This window comes from Panthera leo, chromosome B1 (assembly GCF_018350215.1).
Source record: "Panthera leo isolate Ple1 chromosome B1, P.leo_Ple1_pat1.1, whole genome shotgun sequence".
Lineage (NCBI taxonomy): Eukaryota > Metazoa > Chordata > Mammalia > Carnivora > Felidae > Panthera > Panthera leo.
In genome coordinates, this window is record NC_056682.1 from 91411756 (window position 1) to 91432514 (window position 20759).

Sequence of the window (20759 nt, forward strand, 5' to 3'; positions counted from 1 at the left end):
TTTTAGGTCATGTGTAACATTTTGTGTGATGAGTGGTATTACTGGAGTGTCAGAAGACTGCTCTGACTGCATTGGTCAGAAGACATTGGAGCACAGATGGTAAGAACTTATTGACCAGCTAATGTGGGATTCCAGCAGTGCGATGATGTAGAATTGACTTTTATACTAAAAATCAAGATGAAATGATAGTGACAAATTCAGGATAGTCTTAAATTGTTACATTTACAGGAGGTAAAAGTACACTGAGTATGGCTGGCAAGGGATGGGGAGAGCAGTCCCTGGGTGGTGCTGGATGGTGATGTTAACACTGACATAGTGCCATTAGAAGAGGGCAGTGGAAGCATGTGTGTGCATGCTTGATGAAGGAACTAGAGAAAATAGCGTGCTTGTAACTAGGGCATGTTTAATGAAATGTGCCCCTAAGAGAGGCAAAAGAAATTTTTAACATAGCAGTTTGATAGAAGATGCGTGGCTTGGAGGGGACACCTCAGCTGGAGGTACAGAGTTTCAGTCATCTCTGTATATGTGCATTTTGATACATAACCATGGATGAGATTGCTTAGGGAGGGAATGCGAAGTGAAAACTAAGCAGGATCAGCACGTAAATTCATGATGCTTCAACATTTAATAGCTGGAATAAGGAAGATGAACCTGCAAGAAACACTGTTGAGAACAAATTGTCCAGAGACGTTAGGAACATCAAGGTGGTGTGGAGTCAGTCACTTTTAGCAAGAGAAGAAAACTTCCTCAAGCAGGGAGAGGAGTGATTGGTGAAGTCAAATTCTGCTAAGATGTCAAGTTGGAGGAAAACGGGAAAAAATATTTCTTTGATTTAACAACGAGAAAATTATGTGTGGACTTCACAAGAACTGTTTCAGTGAATGATTTGAGAAAGCATGGACTGGGCTAAAGAAAAAGTGAAAGAGAAAGCAATGGAGGCAGCAATTTTAGGAGACATTTTCAGAAATCTGCATGTGAAAGAGAAGAGGACAAGAATAGTGATTGCATAGCTGGAGGATAACATTCGGTCAAGAGAGTTTTTGTTTTGGGGTGTGTGTGTGTGTGTGTGTGTGTGTGTGTGTGTGTGTGTGTGTGATAGGTTTGGGAGGTAGGGAACATTTCTTTGGTTTACTCCACAGCACTTCTTTCGTTTTTTAGGGTAACAATACCCTGCACTGTTGGCAGAATGGCCACCTCTTTTGTCACGTTTCCAATGGCGCCTGACTAATCAAAGCATCCTAATTCATGACCACATTGATCCAGGTAATTAGAGTCTTTGTTGTTGTTGTTGCTATGGTGGCGTTGGGGGCGGTTATATGTGTGGGTTGTGAGAGGGATTTTTCTATTTCCTTGGGTTTGTTCAGTAGAATAATGTAAGCCCGGCCCGAGGGACTCCTGCTTACTTCCCAAATGCACAAACAGGTGGGATGTCAAACTTAGCCACAAGTCTTGACACGGGGCTGATTCCACCAGAGAAAGGCACACTTTGCTATGATGGATGATGATACACCCCATATGGCTAGGTCTATTTTGGAGAAACATGTTTTGATAATTAGTTTACCTACCCAGATACATTTTCCATTTCACACACACACACACACACACACACACACACACACACAAGTTCCATATAGGCCCATCAGTGGCAGGCGTCCTTCTAGTTACCTCTGTCCATTTCCTTGGATTTTATACAGAATCAAATCTTGGATTTTATACAGAAAACAAAGTTTTCTATCGGGTCTATATAGAGTGAGAAGGAAATATCAGTGACAACACAGAGCAAGAAAAGATTACAGAGAGAGAGAGAAAGAGAGAGAGAGTGAGAGTAGAAATCTGAACTTATATTTTGTGTCCCTCTTGGCTGTGAGACCCATACCACACATGGACTTCCCAGTTATAACAATTCATTTCTTTTTAAAATGTTCTCATATCTGACACTAGTTTGAGCTAGGATTTTGCCATTTTCAATGCAAGCATTCTGATTGATATACTGCTTACCTTGTACTTTAAAAAAAAAATTGCCATATATTCCTTGATCCATGAAAATCACTTCTTGAATAGCTTGTGGTAAACCTATATAGAATCAAAATCAGAATCACCTACGTCTTTTTCTTACATCTAGAAACATATTCCTCATTTTCTTGGCATCACAAAATTCCCTTTATGCCATGTGGAGGATAGGCTTCTTCTTTCATTCTCCTGGGAGAGAAACTTCTTGTTAGTTACCTGGTTGCCACAGTGACTTCTCAGCTGTGGTCTATTTGTATTCATGGCCAAAACTCTTTCTGTTCATAGCCGGGGTCACTTTAGGCCCCCTGTAAATCAAATGTTTTTCAGTCTCCAGGTTCATTCCCATCACTACTGATGGCAAGCACTGTTGGCCAGTAGCTGTGTTAAGATGGGCTGCACCAGCCTCACGATGTCCTGGAGAAGAAATTCTCTCTGACCTGTACTCCAACTCTATTAGCTCCCTTTTTTCTTTGTTTCTGGACCAGGGACTTGATTACAATAATACTACCAATCAGCATGTCTGCAAGGGTGTGGGTAAGGTGGTTTTTTCCAGGGGCTCTCCTCTGGTTTCCACGAAGTGAGGTTTGTCTAAGCACTTCTATCCTCTAGCCCCATTTCCACATACTCTACCTCACAAAGGAAGTTGGAGTAACTTTTGGGTTTGGAAGCTTCAAGTCCAAAGAAGTCACATTTTCTGCTCTAGTCTATCATGCTATACGCCTTCTATGAATTAGTGCCCTATGCAGAAAGCCTATAATAACTCTTGTGATTAAATAAAGAAGACTCTCTCATTTTGGAGTTTCAGTAGTAAGATGCTACCGTAGGCCTAACATCCATTCCAGGTTAACTCAGGAATAAAGTAACCTGCTTGACTCTTTTCTTCTGTCTTACTTAATACTGAATATAGATAGAGAAAAATAGTGCTATATCGTGACCTCCCCACATTCTAAACAGGTTCTCATCATGTTTTCTAAGTCTTAATCCCTGACTTTGAAGCCTGTACTCCTGCATCATATTATTTATCATCATTTCTCTATGCTTGGCCAGAGTCCCGGAGTTATAACCAGATTCTTTGATGCTTTCACAGATCCTGGCTCCTTGTACCCCAGCTACATCTTCTTGTACTATCCTCTGCCCAGTTGTTAGAGTGTCAGCAGTTCGCTGCTGTGTTTATCTCGGGGGTATTGCCCTTGACCTATGTTACATTTCTTGACCTTCCAGTAACTCTTACTTAGTCTCCTTGGCTAGATCCTCTTTTTCCCATCAACCTTTAAATAGCAAAGTTTTCACAGTTCTGTTCCAAGATCTCTTTTCTCTCCACATTCTCTTGTAAGATTATTTAAATGATGTGTTTATAAGGCTGAACACTACATGTATATCGCAGAGCAGATCACTGCTTTGAGTGCCCTATTCTTACATCCGCCTTTCTAATTTACATCTAGAGTGGAATGTCTTTCAAGAATTTTTTACTTAAACACATCCAAAATTGAGATCTTCATTTCCTTTCCATTCAAATTAATTGCTCCCTCTGTTTTCCTCACCTGCTCAGATATTATTAGCATTCACCTTAAAAGGAAGTTTGGAGGTCATTCTTACCACTGTCTGCTCCTTCATGTCTTAATTACTTCCATATCCAAATTCCATAATTGTCTCACCTCATTTCTCATAGTCATTCACTTGTTTTCATTGCAACTGCTACTCAAAAGACCAAGGTATCTTGTTCTCACAAGAGCACCAATATAACCTTCTAGCTGGTGTGAACTGCAAACGTGTTTGTGAAACTGCTTCAACACTGTTCTCGTTGCCCTTGTAAGACTATCTAAACTTTTAAATACGGCTTACAAGCCCTAGAAGACATGATCTATAGCGTCTGTCTCCTATTTCATTTGAAAACAACCATACCTGCAACACACTCTAAACACATTATTCCTCTTCTTTTTTTTTCATAAAATATTTTATTTTTTTAAGTAATCTCCACACCCAATGTGGGGCTCAAACTTAACAACCTTGAGATCAAGAGTTGAATGCTCCACTGACTGAGCCAGAAAGGAACCACCATAGTATTCATTTTTTAAAGTTTATTTATTTATTTTGAGACAGACAGAAAGTTCAAGTAGGGGAGGCACAGAAAGAGACACAGAGAGAGACAGAGAGAAAGAGAGAAAATCCGAAGCAGGCTTTGCACTGTCACCGTAGAGCCCAATGTGGGGCTTGATCTCACAAACCATGAGATCATAACCTGAAATCAAAAGTTGGACGCTTAACTGACTGAGACACTCAAGCACCCCTCTTCCTCTTTTAATTCTCAAAATAAGTAAGCTCTTTTTGGGGGGTTGATCTTTAGTATTTATAGTGCACTCTCCCTGGAAATAATTCCCTCAAATATTCACATGTCTGGCTTCTTTGTATTATCAGGTCTTATCTAAAATGTCAGTTCCTCCAAAGGGCTTTTCCACAATATTCACTAAATAAAGACACTCCATAATGTTCTGTTATTGGGGCTTTTTCTTTCATTGTTATTACCATAATATCTAATGACATATTTTTCTTTTGTTTATTAGTTTATTTACTCACCTGTTAGATAGTAAACTCTGCAAACTTGGGATTGAGTCTGACTTGCTGATTACTATATACTCTGTTAGCGCTCAGTGTTAGAGTAGCTCAGTGTTAAAGTAGGTTCTCAGGTAAGAATTTGTTGAATGAATTAACAAACATATTCAAGAATGAAGCCTAAGTAACTTTCATGAAAATATTGAAATGCAGTGATGTGTCTATAAGAGTATAACAAAAATTTATCCTGACACCTCTCCAAATGATTCTATCTAGCAGAAGCTATACCTAAATTGGCAATTTAAGTTCCTTTACCAGTTAGACTATTTGTAATGCATATATACCTCCAGAATACTAGTTAGATATTTCACTAGATGCTGGTTCATGTTCCAAAAGGCATAGTACCCTTCAGATTCAAACACTAATGACTAGCACTTTTAAATGTTTTGGCTTACTACTAGATGACCTTACATGCTCTTAAAATGAAGACTACTATTTTTTTTAAGTTTATTTGATTTATTTTGAGAAAGAGAGGGGGGAGAGGCAGAGAGAGAGAGAGAGAGAGAGAGAGAGAGAGAGAGAATCCCAAGTAGGTTCGGCAATGTCAGTGCAGACTCGATGAGGGTTTGAACCTATGAACCATGAGATCATGACCTGAGCTGAAGTTTGACGCTTAACTGACTGAGCCACTCTGGCGCCCCAGACCATCATTTTATTACACTACAGTGGTTCAGAGTGGATTGCAAAAGTGAAGAACTAAGGAGTGGATGATATATGGCTACTATGTTGATTCTCATTATTTTGCTCCCTCTTAAATTTATTTAAATATTGTTAGTTATTGCTTTCTCAAAGTTCTCACCTCATTCCATCAAAAGGATATTTGTTTGGATTAGTAGAATTTTTTCTAAATTTTAAACATTTATTTTTTGAGAATTGTGGCTGTGGGTTAGGTGTCTCTATATAACCTGGCTTTTTGTAGGATGAACAAGAAGGCAAGGAGAGAGGTGGGAGAGAAGGAAAAAAGTAGTCTAAATGAAGAGGAGAGACACAGGTGGACTTTAACCTCCATCGCCACCGGTTCCTTCTTTTTTTCTTGTCATGGTGGCCACGGTGTCTTTCCATATGGTTCCTTCAATACTTATCCCTCCAAAGTATAACTCATTTAAGAGAAAATAAGTTGATTACATAAACGACACCTATAGAAATTGTATTCTTAAAATAGTTTCCTTCACTTAGGAAAAATTGCTTTCAAAAAATATCCTTAAAAGTGTTTTTTTTTTTAATTTCTAATAATATAATCAAAGAAGAGTTTCCTGACAATATGAATTTCACTTTGTTTTTCAAGGTATCTGTAATGAGAAAAAGCCTTGTGATCTGAACAGTGAAATCCTACATGATTTTTTAAATAAGGTCATTTGATTCAATAGGACTTCAGAAAGGAGTGGGTAAAGACACAAATTAATTTAATGAATGATCCAGCAAAAGTCTGATTAGAAGCTGGTTATCGACACTTCTTTAACTGATTCTAAGATATACCCAATAACCAGGGGTTAACTGGAAACAGAGACAACAGGTTTTCTGTCAAGACTCTGTTGAAAATGAACAGAGAGTGTGAATGGTCACCTTTATCTTAACATACTCATTTTGAATAGTACATTAATAATTAAACCTTTGTGCACTAAAAATACAGGTGTAATACCAAGGCTGAGTCACTGGTAATCAAATACACGTCCCAGAAACTGGCAGCAAGTCCTTTGATTGGCTATTGCTGGTGCTTTACAAGGAAAAATACATCCCCTTGATATTGTTGAATTTAATTACTTTTTACAAAAGGTAATTGTTCTTTGTCATTCTGCATACAATTAGGACTTAACGTCATGATTTAAATTTATTTAAAACGTGGATTAAACAGGTACAGAACGTATGCATATATTCAAAACATATTTAAAATCTATAAAAAAGATCTCTGCTGATAATGCAATAAAAATTTTAGAGTCTAAGGTATTTAATCTCAAATACCTACCATGCACCAATGAATGACCTATTTGATTGATACATAAAAATTCAACACCAGTGTATTTCTGAATTATTATGAATTATGATAAGCATCCTGTTGGCATATTACTTTCAGCTAATATGATTCTTTCTAATCTTTATGAGGTGACTTAAAAAAAATAAAAGCTTTTATGTCTTTTCAAAGCCAGTCTCTTAAATCTTTCTTTCAATTGTTCCAAAGTATTATTAAATTACTACTTAGCTTTGGGTAATATATCATTGAATAGACTGAAGGAAATTTGTGAGCTTGTAGATTTAATTTTTCATGATGGTTCATAAACCTGATTATCTTTCTTTTTTCAACACTGAATTGGGCAATCAATTTTTCTTGGCTTCCATGTGGATATCACTTAATTACACAGTGGTACTAATCTTTTAATGTTTATGCCTGTAATGAGAACAGAAATTACCCCAGTTTGTGTTGTGGAGCATTGAAAAAAAATGATGAAGGGAACTTTGAATTTGATGCACTTTGGCCATACTTTTTGGCTTTACCCTCCATTCTACCTGCCCCTGTTCATGTTCTCCACCCTTCTCTCCTCGAGGGATCAGTAAGACTAACCACTTCTCTCACTATGTACTTCCTTGATTTTCCTGTCTTTTTTTTAAATTTTTTTTTCTTTAACGTTTATTCATTTTTCAGAGACAGAGAGAGACAGAGCTTGAGCAGAAGATGGGCATAGAGAGAGAGGGAGACACAGAATCCCAAGCAGGCTCCAGGCTCTGAGCTGTCAGCAGAGAGCCCGACGCGGGGCTCGAACTCACAAAACTGCGAGATCCTGATCTGAGCCAACATTGGATGTCCAACCAACTGAGCCACCCAGGTACCCTTGTACTTCCTTGATGTTCACGTTCTCAGAGCTAAGTCGACTAAAACTTATCTCTCTGTGATATAGGTATAGTATATCCATTACACACAAAAATCTGTTTGTACAACTTAGAGAAACAGCTAAAACAAAAATAGTCATAAATGAAAATCTTTATACCAATTTAAAAACCCCAAATGCTACTACTAGTGTAGAACCCCTTGTGCTGTCTTCCCTTATCTCATCCAATTTCTACCACCCGTAGGGTTCAAAACTATCCTAAAGGTGGTGAGCAGTTCCTTGACATTCTTTTCAAAATATTTCTATCATCTATGCATGTTTCCTTAAAATCTCCATTGTTCAATTTTGCAGGTTTTAAATTTTATTTAAATGTAGACATATGGTGTATATTCTGTGATTTGTTTCTTTCAGTTACTCTAACATGTTGTAATGCAATTATATCAACGTTTGTAGCTGGGGTTGCTTTCTTGTCGCTGGTGTTTGGTTTAAGGATTAGCCCCGATTCTTTACTGCTTCCCATATCCATATTCTTGCTAAGGCCTTATCATGGACGAGTATATTTTCCTATCCATTGAATTTGGGCCAGACCATGGCATGCTGACATGTTTTGGCCTCATATTGGACATAATTGTAAAATAGGTGGCACTGACTTTGCAGAAATGGTCAAGCCGAAACCGTCACGACTTTTTGTTAAGAACTTTACAAGAGTTGTGGTGACAACCTGTTATCGTTTCAACTAGAAATGGACTTCAACAAAGGTAAGAAAATAGACCTACAGAAGCTTGATGTGTTCAAAATATCTCTACTTGACGCTAGAAAGAGAGGCACTTCTTTAAAAATCTTTGTGTGTGTGACTTTTGGCACACTAACTTGATTAAAATAAAATATTTTTAGAGACAACCATATTGGCAAAAGCATTGACAGCCTAAACCGAAAGGGAGTGAGAGTCCATGATATAAGACATCTGAACCCCCAGCTCTCTACAGGCCAAGCTGGAGCAGGATGTGCAAACAGCACAGTACCAAGGTTAGAAGAGACACTCCCAGTTTGTAGAATGGGAGCCTAAACAAGGTACTTTTCATCAGCTAAGTAGAATACTTATCAACATTTTCTCCATGGAAATTCAGAATCTCTATGCACTAAAGGCTACCACAGCCTTCCCATCCTTCCCTTTTTAACAGGAGTGTTTATTGTGGTTTTCTTGTCAGACTGTCACTGTTTGATGATTTAAGGTTGGTTGTGTGGAGAGCAGATAAGTTTTTAGTTCACAGGGCTCTGGACCAAAAGTAACTTCAATCAAACCCGAGGGCCTCATGTATTTAAAGAAATCTCAGTGTCCGAATCAAAGGAGGCTTACAAGGTCCTAAAATGAGGGTGAGTGCTATCTGCCAGTGGGAGGATTATGAATAATTGTGGCCAAGAGAGAATACTATGGCAAATTGAACTAACAGCCACGATCTGTTCTACCCCTTGCACCCACAGGCTTGACATTACCTCAGGAAGGAGGAGTTGGTGGGGTGTACTTTCTGACCCCTCATCTTTGGACTCGGTTGTGTGATTTGCTTGGGCAAATGAGATGCGGTGGGAGTGAAAGTGCAATTCCACGCCTAGGTCTTAAAGGAATTTGAACTTAACGAAACTTTTTCCAGCTTGTCCTTATGTGCTTCTGCCATCACTAATATTGCTGCTGTTCCTGCAGTCTGGACTCGAACACAGACCCGACACAGCTAGACTTGGACACTGAAGGAGGGTCACCTCAGTGAAGCCTGGGTCAACCAACTCCTAGCCCTCGCTTAGGTAAAGAGCTCTCCTGCTGACCTGTGAGAAAGAATACCTTTTTATTGTCTTCCACTGAGAACGCTGTTGTGTAGAATAGTTAACTGATTCAGAAGTATAGCTTATTAATTAACATACCATAGTTTTGTAGTCGTTAACTCAACCATAGACATTGAGGTTATTTCAAGTTTGGGCGGTTATTAGGCTATTATTGATCCTTAACCCCGAACATCATTCTCTACCTTCCTTTGTGATTCTAGGATAGACCTTCTGCAAATCACATTTCCACTTTGTGAGCTGATTCCTGGTTAGGTTCCATCAGTGTGGGGTGTTCTAAGGAGACTGTGAAACCAGGAGAAAAGAAAGGAAGGAGAGAAAGAAGGAGGCTTCTTCCTACCTGCCTCCTGTTGCTTCTGTCAGCTTCCTTTGAGAATCATTCCAGCAAACATTTCATCTCAGCAATATGAGTTCCTACCTATAGCAACATTTTGATCTGCTTTGTAGTTTCGCGCAAATTCACAAAATCTTATTGTGCCCCTACCAGAAACACCAGCACTGGATAAGAAGACTCTAACTGATGCCTCTTACCTAGAGGTTTGTTTGCAAGCCCACCACTTCTTTCTTAAAGGTCTTGGCTACTTTTCAGCTCTGCAGGGCTTTCTCCCCAAACCTTTGTGTTTTAATACTTTCAATCTTTTCCATTTTTTCCCCCTACCCTTAGGGTTGTTAGCGGCTTCCAGCAGTTTCTAACTTATGGAAAACATTCTGTTTTCTTTCTGACTTTTCTGATATGTACTTAGGAAACTTATATTATTAACACTTTTTAATGTTTAATTCTCTCTGTAAAAAAAGAACAACAACAACAACAAAAAATGGAGATGTTTCCAAATCCTTACGGAATCTTCACTTTTTTTTGTAAGTTATTAGGAATATTTTCAAGCATTACTATCCACACACGTATGTAAGAATTTCTCTAGCTGGATACCCCTAACCATGGAATTGGATCATAAGCTATTCACATGTTTAACAATGAGGCAATTCCCACTCTCTCCACAAAGTGCTTATGCTCATTTATACTCACAGCAGTAGTAAGTGAGAGTTCCCAGTATTCAGCTTTCCCATCAACCCTGGTAGTCTGACATTGTTCTCCTTCTAATAGTTACGAAATATATCTCATTGTCATTTTCATACACACTTTTAGATTACTAATGAGTTTGAACGTCTTTCTATATGCATAAAACCGTTTAATGTGGTGGTGGTACTCAAAACTAAGTGATGGGTGCATTCATGGGAATTGCATCTGTACTCAAGCCACCCTATGTCCAAGTTCAGAGCTGCAATAGAAGCATCATTATAAAGGATGAGTGATTTTCTTAGACTTTCACACAATGCAGCAAATGTAGTTTCAATGCTACGTAAAAAGAGAAGGTAGGATAAAAGTGAAGCAATCGTAGAAAAGAAGACTCTAAAATGGATAGAGCAAAAACTAAAAAGACAACCTCATCCACCTTCCTCAAATGTACAACCACTTAGGGACCCTTGCAAGGCAGGGACTAAGCTGCTTGATGACAATTTTAAAGCACTCCTCATTTGAACCCCATAGGCAGTATCTCCAAAGCCCATGCTTTGTGGAAAATCAAGGCAATTGTCTTGCTCTTGTCAGTTTTAACTAAGTATGCGCCTGTTTACCCAATATTTTTAGAGAAAACATGTGTGTCTCAGTTTGCATATGGCCACTATTAAAGGAAATGCAGAAATGGGGTAGCAATGAAATTGTGTACCAAAAAGACAGGTAATGCAGCCAGAATCATGATATCAATACCTCACCATCTTGTTTTCTCTACCTGATTAGATTTTGTCCTAATCTTATAAAGGTGAAATACTTTTTGTGTACTGAAATCAATGAAGAGTGGGCATTAACTGCACATAGGCATTGTCATTACATGTGTCTACCACACATGAAATCTCCAAATGGATGCGTGTCCTCTATCCATGCAGGTCTCCTTAAACTCAAAATGCAAAACAAGGGAACGGGTCTGCACGTACCTGACACAAGGGTTTTTCATCCAGAAAAATCAGTTACTGTTTCTAATGCAATTTATAAAAACGTACCACAAACAAAATACACAGAAGCCTTTGGAGGTTCAACTGCATGTTCAGACATTTTGGTAAACTAGTTACAAATCTTCTTTGAGATGATAGCCATATCTAAAGAGCTAAGAAACATTCATTTTGGAGATTTTAAATTCTTCTGCAGATTTTAACTACAGTACACAGTGACAAGAAAAGTTACAACGAAAAAGAAAAATACGGCTAACTATGGAGCCTGAGTATTAAAAAAGTAAAAACAAATCAAACATTTACCGTGATGAGGAGCTTTAATTATGGCATAGATTCTCAATTTCCAGGGATTATATTGTGCAAATCATGCTAATGTTGAGGCAGGGCACATAGATTTTGAGAGCGATTTGATCTCAGAAACACAGTGATATCGTATTTTCTATTATTACTGTCGTTTTGGATACAGGTATTCTCTATGCAGCCGGACCTTTCATGTCCTCGTTTCCTTCCAACTCATACCTTTGGGAAGCTCACCTGTATCACGTTCATCCTATGGTTTACCACGATTATCTTCTCTAACTGACAAACAGATGTGACAATAGCTTCCTTATTCTGTAGAAATCTATAATAAAAATACGCAATTTGGCAGAAACTCTCCAAACAGCTTGCCTCAAAATTGGCAGATCTTTTGTTAACACAAGTGGCATCCAATTAAGTTTCCACTTGTAGTGTGAATGCTGGATGATCTCAGGATTGTCCATTGCTCTCTTCTGACAGACTGAAGATGTCCTCTCGAACAGCAGCTTTGGAATTGTGTCCTCATTGTAAATCCAACAAACAAAATTCTGAGCACTTTTGACTACTTATGCTTCACGGGTTTTAAGTCAACCTAGTGTTAAACATCGGCTAAAAAAATAGGTGCATTTTCTTCCTGTTCAGATTAAATATGTGATGCCATGGTAAATTTTGATTTCCTTTTTGCAAACTAAAATACACCCAAAGTAGTTCGTTATCTCTTATTTATATTTCTGTTCATTCCTAGTTGTTAAGAAGACTTCAGAACTTTGGCTGGGAAAAAATAAAAACCTGTCATAGAATATAATTAAATTAGCTGATCATTAAGCTTGTGGATCTAACTGGTATAAATGAACAACAGAAAAAAAAAGTATAAGTTTAGCACAAAACTGACATAGTTTTGTTATATGGCCACAGATATTCTGTGTGTGCAAAACAGAGGCTTATGTCTATACCTCTAGTATTTGTGTAATGTCTGTAAGTGTATACATATATTGTCTCTAGGTGTGTTTAGTGACTTTTTCTCTTATACACACTGTTGATATTTTAAAAGTACGTCTGTACATTTTGTATTGTATCCTCCAAATAATCTTGTGAAGTAGGTATGCTGTATCCACTTTGTAGATGAGTAAATAGAGCCACCATTAATTTGAGTAACTTACAAGAAATGTCTTAAACCCAAGCCCGTTCTTCTTCTTAGTATATATCTCTTTTTATTTTTTTTTAATGTGTATTTATTTATTTTGAAAGAGAGAAAGTGGGAGAGAGGCAGGCGGGGGTGGGGGGAGAGAGAATCCCAAGCAGGCCCCGCACTACCAACATGGAGCCCAACAAGGGATTTGAACTCACCAACCGCGAGATCACGACCTGAACCGAAATCAAGAGTCGGATGTTTCACCCACCGAGCCACCCAGGAGCCCTAATACCAAGGTCTTTCTTAAAGATAGTATTTGTGACAATTTCTTCCTTAGCCAAAGAAGAATAATGTGCAAAAGTAACACACTGTGTGTTACTCATAATTTTCTAAAACACTTAAGGGTTAAAACAATTGTTTATATTATAGAGAAAGAGAGAGAGAGAGCACATTTTACAAAAGAAGTCTGTTCTAATTAGATGTTGAGATTATTTTAATAGAAGAGAATGCATTTTGAAGTAATTTCCCATCTGATTTAGAAATATTTTAAGAGAGGAAATGGGTATGTTGTGTTTTTCAGTACTGTTTTTACTTTCATTAATTAGAGTTCAGATAAATACAGCTTTTTAGGTTATTGGCCATCTTCAACATTGTTTTTATTATATAACATTCTTAATATAATTTACTGTAATTACACATCAAAACCTGGATTTACTACCCTTGAGATTAAATATGTGAAATATGAGATATTGAAAAATGTTCCCTATGAACTGAGGCTATTTCTCTTTAACAGCATATAGCAACAATAAATAATCCAATTGTAATTAAACAATTGCTTTAATAAACACCATTGCTATCTAAATAATCAATGAGCTTTTAGGATAATGCACAATTATTATAAGACTAGTATTTGTATGCACAGTACTTTGCCATCAAGTAAATAATATTCTTTGTCCATTCTTTCTGTAGTTTCTACCATATGGACATAAACACTCAAATAATGTTATATGAAAAACGTATTAACTAAAGAGGCACTTTTCTTAAAAAACTACATTTTTCTGTGTTTTAATTTCTTCATTAAAATTATAAGTATAAAATTCAGTTAAATTCATAATGATTTAAATTATTAAATATGTTATTATTTATTTATGATCATTCTGGTGTAAAGTATATATATTATGACCAAAAAATATCTCAGATTCACACATTTTTAATTTGTCTGTTCTTCTGATATTTTATTTACTGACAAATTTGCTCAAGAAGTTTGAATTAACAAGAATATTATATAGTTGCAAAGGGTACTAATTTAAATATTTTTTAGTCCACTAAGACAATGGATAATAGAAAATAATATATTATGTGTATTTGAAGCTGAATCTGAGGTTCAACTCTACTCTAAAGTATAACACCAAAGATATAGTGAATAGCTTCTTGTGAATAGCCCTTTGAGTTATGGTTTTTATAAAAGTAATTGGTTATATATAAAATATGTTAAAGCGTCCTTAAATCCATTCCCCAAATAGTTCAATATCAGATAAGAAAGTACTTACAAAATGCATTCTCTTTGATTAAAATAATAAAGCAGTATTTAAGATTCAACACTTCTTTTATCCTTAATCTCATAGACATTTTTTTAGATAAAAGTGGCCCACATAAATTTGGGCTCTGGACATGGTGTGACATCCTTAATCACACAGGTGTCTGTTAAAGTTGTAATTGCAAAGGCAGAAATGTCATGAGTTTCAAAGAAAGACCCTGATGGAACCAGGATTTGGGATCCTGATACAATTAACATCAAAACTGATTCAGCTCTTTCATCATTAGAGAGAAAAGAGAAAGAGGAAGGGAGGAAAGAACAATGTTATAGGTAGTTTTCTTTATTTGAACTTTCTTTTGGGGGAAAGAATGACTATATGAATTGAGAAATTAATTATAAATGCTATTTCATCAAAGCTTGTCATACATGATGATACAACCTTTATGCAATGTTTTCCACATCCATTTTGTTACCAACAGTTGCATAAACAAACATGTGGACAGAGAGCTGTGCTACTACAAAGCAAATTTGTTCTTGCCATGGTTGAATTTCTAATTCTTACTGATCTATATTCTGCATTATTTACTCTTAAAATGACTTTGTTGATCATAAAAACAATGTCGTAAAGTTTTGCTTATTTTCTTGGTGACAGGGAGAAACAAACAGGACACAAACTAAAAATTGTTACTAATATCATTAAATCAAGTCTCCATTTGCTCTACTGTGGTGTAATTGTGGTAAGTTGTTTCCTAATAACTTGTAAGTTCACCTACGTTTTTGCAAATATCAGTTGGGATTTTTTTTTTCTTAGTAGGCAATAATAATAACCAGATCTGATTAAGAATGGGGGTGGGTGGGGAGGAAGCCTCTTTAAAGCTATCTGAAAATCTATAAGTTTACAGTTTCAATTGTTATAATTAGAAAGAGAACAAAAACATAAAAATCAGGATCACAAATATTCAAATATTCAGATACCAGTGCTAGCATGGAAAAAATTGTAATGTTTTATTACACCTTTGCTTCATTATGTAAAAAATTCAAAACCTGTGGAAAGACAGTTTAATTACCTAAATTTAGGTTTTACCTTGACTTCTCTAGGAAGACAGAGACCAAGAACCCCGAATGCTTTCAATGGCTGGACTATCTACCTTTACTAATGTTTCACAAACCAACTGTTTAGTTGAATATATAATTTCCTAAATTGTATTATATAGATAATACAAATGATATACTCTGTGTATCTTAAGCTATATTTAAAATTCTACATTTTCATAATATATGGGTTCAGAGCTATTGCTTACGTGAAAGTGAGAAACAACATTGTACAAAAAATCAGGGCCCTGGAAAAGGGAGAATATATAGTAACATACTTAGTTTATCTATCGGTTTTGTTTTATGTTATTGTGTTAACAAATTTGAGTATTTCTCTGAGTTATTAAATATTTTTTGGAATCAAAGTGTTAATGATTGTATCCTGGTACATCACAAAAGTACCTATTGTTCTACGTTGCTGCTTTTTTGATGGCTTATTGATTTAAAAGGCACCCTGCCTGCATTGTTGGAAATTAAAAATTTGTAAAGGAAAATAGCATATATCTTTCTTTTTATCCCAAGTTAGATCACCCTCCATTTATATTATTATTGGAATTGGGATATATCATTAAGGTGATATAAAAACTCATTTCCATTTAATTGTAGTTACAATTATCTTACAATCAATGACATGTTAGAACTGATAAAATATAGTCTGGGACCATTGGGCTATTTAGGTATTTAGGTAATTTCTACACTAAAAATGAAGAACTGGGTGGACTAATTCAACTAAAAAAATGCTATTAATGTGAAGCCTAGAAATTAGGTCTTCAATCTGAAGATTTAAGATTTTTTTGACATTAAAAAAATCAAAGAAACAGATTTATTTTGTTCTTTTCGTGAATGTCTAAGGAAGTATAATACCTTTGACCCTAACAGATGTTTATTTAAAATCAGAGGACTTCTGTTTCTGGGGAAATAGGGTGTACATACTTTCCTTTTATCTCACTCTAATTAAAACTAAAAGCTCTCAGCATTATATATATCAAACAAACATGAGAAGATTCTAATGGTGGATTGATGGTGGCAGATGAGCTAAGGACATTGTTATCTAAGGAACAACATAGCAGTAAATTCCCTGGTTTTCTTTTTTGCATCATATATTCCAGACTTGGAGAAGTCAACAACCCCTGTACCACTAACGGCAGTTGGTAAAAATGGTCCCCTAAAATTCTGTTCTTTCTAGTCAAAGGACCATGTAAAGGGCAGGCTAACCGGACAAAAAACTTTTAGGGAAATACCTCTCCACTTCAAACAAATATCACAGAAAAGACTGAGTCAGATCCTCCCCACATCAACAAAGACTGAATGGGGAGCCTATATTTCCATGCTTGCTAAGCTTGTAACAAAGCACTCCTTGTCAAACCCAGGACTTGTATCAGAGCAGGCAGATTTGGGACCTACAGCTTTTTTTCCTCACCAGGCATTAATGATGCCACATCTTATGATGTCAGTAGAGACTGGATAGCCAGCCAGATTTCCACCCCAACCTGCAGCAGAGAGACCCTCTGCCCTCTCGGCTGGAGTAGTATCAGATCTGTCCTCAGGAGTAATAAGGATTGACACTGTAGACCAGCAGTTAAAAGATTGCTTACCCCCTTCTCTGTGGTGTCACTGGAGACCACATGAAGAGCAAAAATGAGATATTCATGTCCCTCCCAGTTAGTGAGGTACCATTGGAGGTCTATGAGGAGCCAGAATGACCACTCCTATCCAGCAACAATAAAGATTACCCTTCATTGGGTGTCAAAAAGGCAAAGGGAGGAATCCAGATTCCTACTACAAGAGCATTTCAGAGGAAACCAGCTGAAACAGAAAGTTTAAATAAGATCCGTTCTCATAGCATAGTATCTCAACTGTCCAAATTTCAATAAGAAATCATTAATCAACAAAACAGATTGGTGGTTGCCAGAGGCAAGGGTAGGGTCTGGGGAAAATGGGTGAAGGGGGTCAAAGGGTACAAACTTCTAATTATAAAATTAGTCACGCATTATGTGTGTTCTTTAACCAAAATGTAATTAAATTAAATTAAAAAATAAATAACAGAAAGATAACAGGAAAGCCTCCAAGTACTTAGAGACCACACAGCACACTTCTAAATAATCTATGGGCTAAAGAAGAAGACTCAAGGAAATGAAAAATCATAGACTTAGCTGAATTGAAATAAATACAATATATTCAAAATGCTGGGGGACAAGTAGATCAGTGCTAAAAAGGAAATGTTTAGCACCAAATGTATACAGTGAAAATGGGAAAAGTCTAAAATCAATAGTCTTAGTTTTCATTCTAATAACTTATTAAAATAAGAGTGAAATAAACTAAAAGGAAGGGCACTGAAGAAAATAATAAAAATAAAACTAGAAATCAATGAAATTAAAAACAGAAAAGTAAGAAGGATGCTGTGCTGGCTCAGTGGGTTGAATGTCCAACTCTTGATTTTGTTTCAGGTCATGATCCCAGGATCATGGAATTAAGCCCCGTATCAGTCTCCATGCTGAGTTTAGAGCCTGCTTAAGATTCTCTCTCTCTCCCTCTGTTCCTCTTACCCTCTCCCTAAAATAAAACAAAAATAAAAATAAGGTAAAATCAATGAAACAGTTGGTTATTTGAAAAAAATCAATAAATTTGACAAATCTCTGGCAAGAACAAATTGAAAGGACACAAATTAACAATATTACAAAAATAAATAAATAAATAAATAAATAAATAAATAAATAAGTGATATTGTTACAGACCTGACAGATATCAAAAGAACATTAAGAAAATACTATGGGGGAGCCTGGGTGGGTGGCTGGTTGTTTGAGTATATCACTTTGGCTCAGGTCATGATCTCATGGTTTGTGAGTTCGAGCCTCACATCGGGCTCTGTGCTGTCAGTTCAGAGCCTGGAGCCTGCTTCAGATTCTGTGTCTCCCTCTCTCTCTGCCCCTCCCTGCTTGTGCTCTGTCTCTCTCTCTCTGTCAAAAATGATAAACATTAAACATTTTTTAAAGAAAGAAATTACTATGAACAACTGTATATACATTGACAATTTAAATGAAATGGATTTCTAAATAAACACGAATGATCACCACTTACCCAACATAAATTAGTTTGAAGAATTCTATAACATTAAGAAAATTGAATTTATAATTAAAAAACTCCACTCTGTCCAAAATATTTTCTAGACCTAGGTAGTTCCACTAGACACACCTCTACAGAAGAATTACACTGTCTCCACAATATTTTCTAAAAAGTCAAAGAGGAGGAAGAACTTCCAATTTATTTTATGATGCCAAACCATACAAGGACAGTTCAAAAAAATTATACGGGTGCCTGGGTGGCTCAGTGGGTTAAGGGTCTGACTCTTGATTTCAACTCTACAAAAACCTAGAGCTAACATTATACTTAACGTTAAAAGATTGACTGCTTTTGGAAACAAAGCAAGAATGTTCTATTAAGAACATTTACCACTCATTTAATATGATGCTGGAAGTTGTATCTGGTGGAAGAAGTCAAGAAAGGAAATAAAAGGCCTAAAGAGAGGCAAGATACAAGAAAGATATAAAAATATCAATTGTATTTCTGTATACTAGCAATGAATTCAAAAATTAAAGTATAATATTATTTGCAATCCATCAAAGAGGAAAATACTTGTGTAAATCTAATAAAACATATATAAGACTTGAATATAGCAAACTATACAGCACTGTAGTAATCACAGAAAATGTAGATAAATGGAGAGGCATGCTATATTCTTGGACTGAAAGAGTCAGGAGAGTAAAGATGTCAATTTTCCAAAAGTGATATAGAGATTTAACATTATTTCCATCAAAATCTCATCAATATTTATACATTTCTTAAATTTTCATTATAATTTAAATATAAGATTATGATTTAACTGAACATAGCTTATATAATTATAATCTATATTGAAAGGCAAAAGAAGTAGAACAGATAATTGAGGTTTTTTTAATATTAAATATAATTTATTGTCAAATCGGTTTCCATACAACACCCAGTGCTCATCCCTACAGATACCCTCCTCAATGACCATAACCGACTTTCCTCTCTCCCCAACCCCCCCATCAACCTTCAGTTTGTTCTCAGTATATAAGAGTCTCTTATGGTTTGCCTCCCTCCCTCTGTAACTTTTTTTTTTTCCCCTTCCCCTCCCCCATGGTCTTCTGTTAAGTTTCTCAGGATCCACATATGAGTGAAAACATATGGTATTTGTCTTTCTCTGCCTGACTTATTTCCTTAGCATAATACCCTCCAGTTCCATCCATGTTGCTGCAAATGGCCATATTTCATTCTGTCTCATTGCCAAGTAGTATTCCATTGTGTATATAAACCACATCTTCTTTACCTATTTGTCAGTTGATGGATATTTATGCTCTTTCCTTAATTTGGCTATTGTTGAAAGTGCTGCTATAAACATTGGGGTACATGTGCCCCTATGCATCAGCACTCCTGTATCCCTTGGGTAAATTCCTAGTAGTGCTATTGCTGGGTCATAGGGTAGATCTATTTTTAATTTTTTGAGGAACCTCCACACTGTTTTCCAGAGCGGCTGCACCAGTTTGCATTCCCACCAACAGTGCAAGGGGTTCCTGTTTCTCCACATCCTCTCCAGCATCTATAGTCTCCTGATTTGTTCATTTTAGCCACTCTGACCAGTGTGAGGTGGTATCTCAGAGTGGTTTTGATTTGTATTTCCCTGATGAGGAGTGATGTTGAGCATCTTTTCATGTGTCTGTTGGCCATCTGGATGTCTTCTTAAGAAAAGTGTCTATTCATGTCTTCTGCCCATTTCTTCACTGGATTATTTGTTTTCCAGGTGTGGAGTTGGGTGAGTTCTTTATAGATTTTGGATACTAACCCTTTGTCTGATATGTCATTTGCAAGAAAAAAAGTCTAAATTTAAAAAATAGGAACAAAATTAAATGCTGATAAGGTTGCATAAAAACTAGGCCACTTATACTTTGCTCTTTGGAATATGACATCACACAGTCACTATAAGATAGTTTGTCCGTTTCTTAAAACAAAAACAAAAACAAAAACCAACATCCTACAACTACCACATGATCGAGAAACTTCACTCATGGGCATTAGACACAAAAGCTGAAAACATGTTCACACAGAAGATATATATAAAGACATTTATAGGAGCCTTATCTGTAATAACCAAAACCTAGAAAGCCATCCTTCAAAATAGTTAATAAACTGTGGCACATCCAGATCATTGGTTACTACTCAGCAATTCAAAGAAATAACTACTGACACAATAAGTGACTCAGTCTCCACTGAATTATGCTGAGAGAAAAAAAACCAATCCCAACAGATAATGTACAGCATGGTTATAATTATTGTACCATTTTTGAAATGGCAAAATTATGGAAATGGGGAACAAATTAGTGGTTGCCAGAGGCTAAGAAGATGG